Source organism: Pseudoliparis swirei, chromosome 9 (genome assembly GCF_029220125.1).
Source record: "Pseudoliparis swirei isolate HS2019 ecotype Mariana Trench chromosome 9, NWPU_hadal_v1, whole genome shotgun sequence".
Lineage (NCBI taxonomy): Eukaryota > Metazoa > Chordata > Actinopteri > Perciformes > Liparidae > Pseudoliparis > Pseudoliparis swirei.
In genome coordinates this window covers 28,876,911-28,881,910 of record NC_079396.1, presented here as the reverse complement: position 1 = coordinate 28,881,910, position 5,000 = coordinate 28,876,911, and the positions used below count along the sequence as shown (strand labels likewise).

At 57.5% G+C, this 5,000-nt stretch overlaps 1 protein-coding gene across 1 annotated transcript in view; it reads left to right on the top strand.

Moving 5' to 3' along the window:
• Positions 1–5,000, top strand: part of plxnb3 (plexin B3) — an 82,601-nt gene that overhangs the window by 70,719 nt on the left and 6,882 nt on the right. The gene's annotated exons all lie outside the window — the stretch shown is intronic.

The window sequence follows — 5,000 nt, the reverse complement described above, 5'->3', positions numbered from 1 at the left end:
TCCTGTCCTCCTCTTGTCCTCCTCTTGTCCTCCTCCTGTCCTCCTCTTGTCCTCCTCCTGTTCTCCTCTTGTCCTCCTCTTGTCCTCCTCCTGTTCTCCTCTTGTCCTCCTCCTGTTCTCCTCTTGTCCTCCTCTTGTCCTCCTCTTGTCCTCCTCTTGTCCTCCTCCTGTCCTCCTCTTGTCCTCCTCTTGTCCTCCTCTTGTCCTCCTCTTGTCCTCCTCTTGTCCTCCTCCTGTCCTCCTCTTGTCCTCCTCCTGTCCTCCTCTTGTCCTCCTCTTGTCCTCCTCCTGTCCTCCTCGTGTCCTCCTCTTGTCCTCCTCTTGTCCTCCTCCTGTTCTTCTCTTGTTCTCCTCTTGTTCTCCTCTTGTCCTCCTCCTGTTCTCTGTGTAAACATTGATCTCTGGTTCTTCAGGTCCTCCCTGTCTTGTCGCGACCGTGGCTCTGATTCTCCTGTTCTCTCTTGTTCCTTGTCCCTCTTGAACTCCTCTGTTCCAGACCGGTAAGAACACGGAGAACACAAGGAACACGGGGAACACGAGGAACACGGGGAACACGAGGAACACGGGGAACACGGAGAACACGGGGAACACGGAGGTACACGTGGTTTCACGGAGACACGGAGAACGGGCGTCCACTTGATGATGTATGCGTGTGTGTGTGAGCAGAGACCCCAATCCTGGAGGAGAAGATGAGGTCTGTCCCTCCTCCTGTCCCTGGTGAAGCAGCCTGAAGGCCCGAGCACGGAGCAGCATCCTGTCCCGAGATCTACCTGTCCTCCCGCCTGCTGTCCATCCCTGTCTCCGTCCTGCCTCCTGTTCTCCTCTTGTCCTGCCTCTGTCCTCTGCCGTCTGTCTGTTCTGCCTCTGTCTGTCCTCCCTCTGTCCTCCTCTGTCTCTCCTCTTGTCCTCCTCCTGTCTCTCCTCTTGTCTCTACCCGTCTGTCTCCCTCCTGTCCTCCTCCTTGTCCTCCCTCTTGTCCTCCTCCTGTTCTGTCTGTCTCCCTGTCTGTCCTCCCTGTCCTACGTCTGTCACCCTCTGTCTCTACCCGTCTGTCTCTCCTCTTCTCTCACCGTCTGCCCCGTCTGTCTACCCGTCTTCTCTACCCGTCTCTCTCTCTACCCGTCTGTCTGCCTGCCTCTCGTCTGTCTGCCCTCCTGTCTGTCTGCCCGCCTGTCTCTCTGCCGTCTGTCTGTCTGCCCGTCTGTTCTCCCTGTCTCCGTCTGTCTCTCTACCCGTCTGTCTGTCTCCTGTCTGTCTCTCTGTCTACCGTCTGTCTCCTCTTGTACCTCGTCCTCCTCCTGTCTCTCCGTCTGTCTCTCTACCTGTTCTTCTCTGTTCTCCTCTGCCCTCTTGTCCCTCGCCTGTCTCTCCCGTCTTGTCTCTCTACCAGTCTTGTCCTCTGTCCTCCTCTTGTCTGTCTGCCTCCGTCTGCCTCTCTCTACCGTCCTGTCTCTCACAGTCCTGTCTGTCCTCCCGTCCTGTCTGCCGTCTGTCTCTCACCTGCAATCTGTCTCTCTTGTCCCGTCTGTCTTGTCCTCCAGTCTTGTCTCTACCCGTCTGTCTCTACCGTCTGTCTCTACCCGTCTGTCTGCTCCCGTCTGTCTCTCCGTCTTGTCATCCTACCTGTTTCTCAATTGCCTTGTCTGTCTTGTTCTCCTACCCGTCCTCCTCTGCCGATCTGTCTCTACCACATTGTCTGTCTGCCCCGTCTGCCTCACCCGTCCTGTCTCTACCCGTCTGTCCGTCTGCCGTCCTGTCCCTCGTACCCACGTCTGTCTGGAGTGAACCAGGTGTTCCAGACCGGAGAGAGTAAGAGAACACGGAGAACACAAGGAACACGGCAGGGGCCACACGAGGTCTGTCTGTCACCTCTGGCTGAGATCTGTCTGCCAGTCTGTGATTTCTGGGCTCACCCGTCTGTCTCTCTCCGCGGAGAACCACGAGGAACACGGGGGCTCACAGGGGAACCTGGAGGCAGGGGCTATGATGTCTGTCTGTCTGAGCAGGGCCCCGATCCTGGAGGGAGGCTGTCTCTCACCCGTGAAGCGGTGAGGCCTGAAATAAAACGGCATGTTGAAGGGAAGAAGAGAAGCCATCCTGTCTCTCACCACAACCGCCTGTCTGTCCATGCCCGTCTGTCTCTACCCGTCTGTCTCTCTGCCCGTCTGTCTCTACCCGTCTGTCTCTCTACCCGTCTGTCTGTCTGCCCGTCTGTCTCTACCCGTCTGTCTCTACCAGTCTGTCTCTCTACCCGTCTGTCTGTCTGTGTCTCTACCGTCTGTCTCTCTCTACCCGTGGCCTGTCCGTCTGCCCGTCTGTCTCTACCCGTCTGTCTCACCCTTACCACGTCTGTCTCTCACCGTCTGCCTCTACCCGTCTGCCTCTACCCGTCTGTCTCTCTACCTGTCTGTCTCTCTACCCGTCTGTCTCTCTACCCGTCTGCCTCTCTACCTCTGCCTCTCTACCTCTGCCTCTCTACCTGTCTGCCTCTCTACCCGTCTGCCTCTCTACCCGTCTGCCTCTCTACCCGTCTGCCTCTCTACCGTCTGTCTCTACCCAGTCTGCCTCTCTACCCGTCTGCCTCTCTACCCCACGTCTGCCTGCCCCCACCCGTCTGGGCCTACCGTCCACCACCTGCCTCACTCTACCGTCTGCCTCTCTGGACCTCTGCCTCCCACCTGTCTGCCTCTCTCTACCGTCTGCCTCTCTACCGCTCTGCCTCAACTACCCGTCTGCCTCCGTCTGCCCGCCCCACCCTCTACCCGCCTCCCCCACCCGCCTTCTACCCGTCTGTCTCTACCTGTCTGCCTCTCTACCCGATCTGCCTCTCTACCCGTCCTGCCTCTACCGTCCTGCTCTCTACCCGTCTGCCTCTCTGCCATCTGTCTCCTCTGGGCGTCTCTACCTGTCTCTCTCTGCCCGTCTGTCTCTGCGTCTGTCTCTACCCGTCTGTCTCTACCGTCTGTCTCTACCCGTCTCTCCTGACCTGTTTTCCTCCCTCCGTTCTCCGACCGTCTGCCTCACCGTCCTCTTTCCCGACCGTCCTCTCCGACCTGTCTCCTCCACCGTCTCTCTCCTTCCCCGTCTCCCTCCTTCTCCCCCTCCCCTTTCTCTCCCGTTCTTCTTAACCTGTTTTCCTCTTACCGTCTCTTTCCTTCTCGACCGTCTTCTACCTTCCTCCTACCTGTCTCCCTTTTCCTCCTCTTTTCCTACCTCCGCTTTCTCTCTCGACCCGCTCTCCTCTCGTCCCCGCCTCCTGCCTCTCTCCTCGACCGTCTCTCTTCGTCTTTTTGTTCTCCCGACCGTCCCTCCCTCGACCGTCCTCTGACCGTCCTCCTCACCTGTCTTCTCCCCGTCCTCTTGACCTGTCTCTGACCTGTCTTTCCTCACCGTCTCCTCCTTCTCGACCGTCTGCTCCCCCTCTCAGGGTTTTGTCTTCCTCCCCGTCTGTCCCTCCCCCGTCTCTCCCAACCTTCCTCCTGACCTCCTTCCCCCCCCTGTCTGTCTCCCGCCCCCGCTGTCCCGCTGCCGCCCCCTGCCGTCTGCGTCTGTCGCTTCTGGGCCCCCGTCTTCCCCGCCCTCGCCTGTCCTCGTCTCCGCTTTTTCTCGTCGTCTCCTCTGTCCTGTCTTTCCCCCCGTTCCTGTCTGTCCCTGCCTGTCTGTTCCTTCCCCGTCTGCTCCCCTTGGCGCCCTCTGCTTCCCCGCCGTCCCTTCTCCTCCCCTTTTGTCTCCGTCTGTCTCCGCCCCCTCCCGTCTCCTCCCCCCCTCTGTTCCTCTTCTCCGCTGTCTTCCCGTCTGTGGTGTCTCTGTCCCCTTCTCTTCTCAATTTTCCCTTTCCCCGTCGGGTCCCCCCCAGCTTCTCCAGACAGTCGGCCGTCTTCCGTTTCCCCGTCCGTCCCGGGCAAGTCTACACAGGCCGGGTCTTCTACGGACAATTTTCCTCAGTCCTAAAATCCGGACAGTCTTCACTTTAAATCTCCTCACCGCTCTCCCTCTTTCTCCTGTCCGTCTCTCTTCACAATCCCGTGTCTTCTCCTCCCGTCTTCCCCAATCTTTCGTCTTCCCCAATCTGCAACCTCTTCATTTAATCTTTCTGGGTCTCTTCACATCTCCCTCCTTCGTCTGCTTCCTCTTCCCCCCTTTTTCCTGCTTTTCCCCCCTCCAACCTTTTCACCCTTCCCTCTTCCTCCTCTTTCGTCTCACCGTCCCCTTTTACCCCCCCTTCTCCCACTCTTCTCACCCGTCTTTCCGTCTTTCCCCGTCTTTCCCGTTTTTCCCACCCTCCTCTTTACCCGTCACATCCTTTCTCCGTCCGTCTACACACACTCACATCTTCCATCCCTTCCCGTTTTCCTTTCCCAAGTCCTTTTCACTCTTCTCCGTCACTGTCCCTCTTCTCCATCTGTCTCCTCCCGGGATCCACCCGTCTCTCCACCCTGTCACCTTTTTCCTCGCCCTCTTCTCTACCCGTCACGTCCTTCCTCCCCCGTCTTTACACACAACCGTCCCTTTTAGTCCGACAAATCTCTCCCCTGCTACCGTCCTCCCAGTCTTCTCACAAGTCCACGTCTTCTTCCGTCTGCGTCCCCCCTCACGCTTCCTCACTCCCGGGCCTGGTTTTCCCACTCCGTTTCTCAAAGTCTTTTTCCCATCTTTCCCCCTTTGTTTTTCCCCCCCGTTGGGTTTCCTTTTCCCGTTTTTTTGTTTGTTTCCCCTTGTTCCCTGTCTTTCCCTGTCTTTTCTCTCACCCGTCGTGGGGCCGTTTTTTTGTTTTCCCCTTGTCTTTTCCCCGTTGTCTTTCCCGTTTTCCCCGTCTGGGGTCTTTAAACTGTTTTTTTCCCCCGTTTCCCTTGTCCCTTTTTTTGTTGTTTTTGTCTTTCTTTCCCCCAAGTTGTCTCCCCGTTGTCCCTTTTGTTTCTTTTGTTTTTCCCCCCCCCTTACCCCTTTTCCCCCCGCGTTTGTTGTCTTTTGTCCCGTTTTCCTTTTTTCTTTCCGGGTTT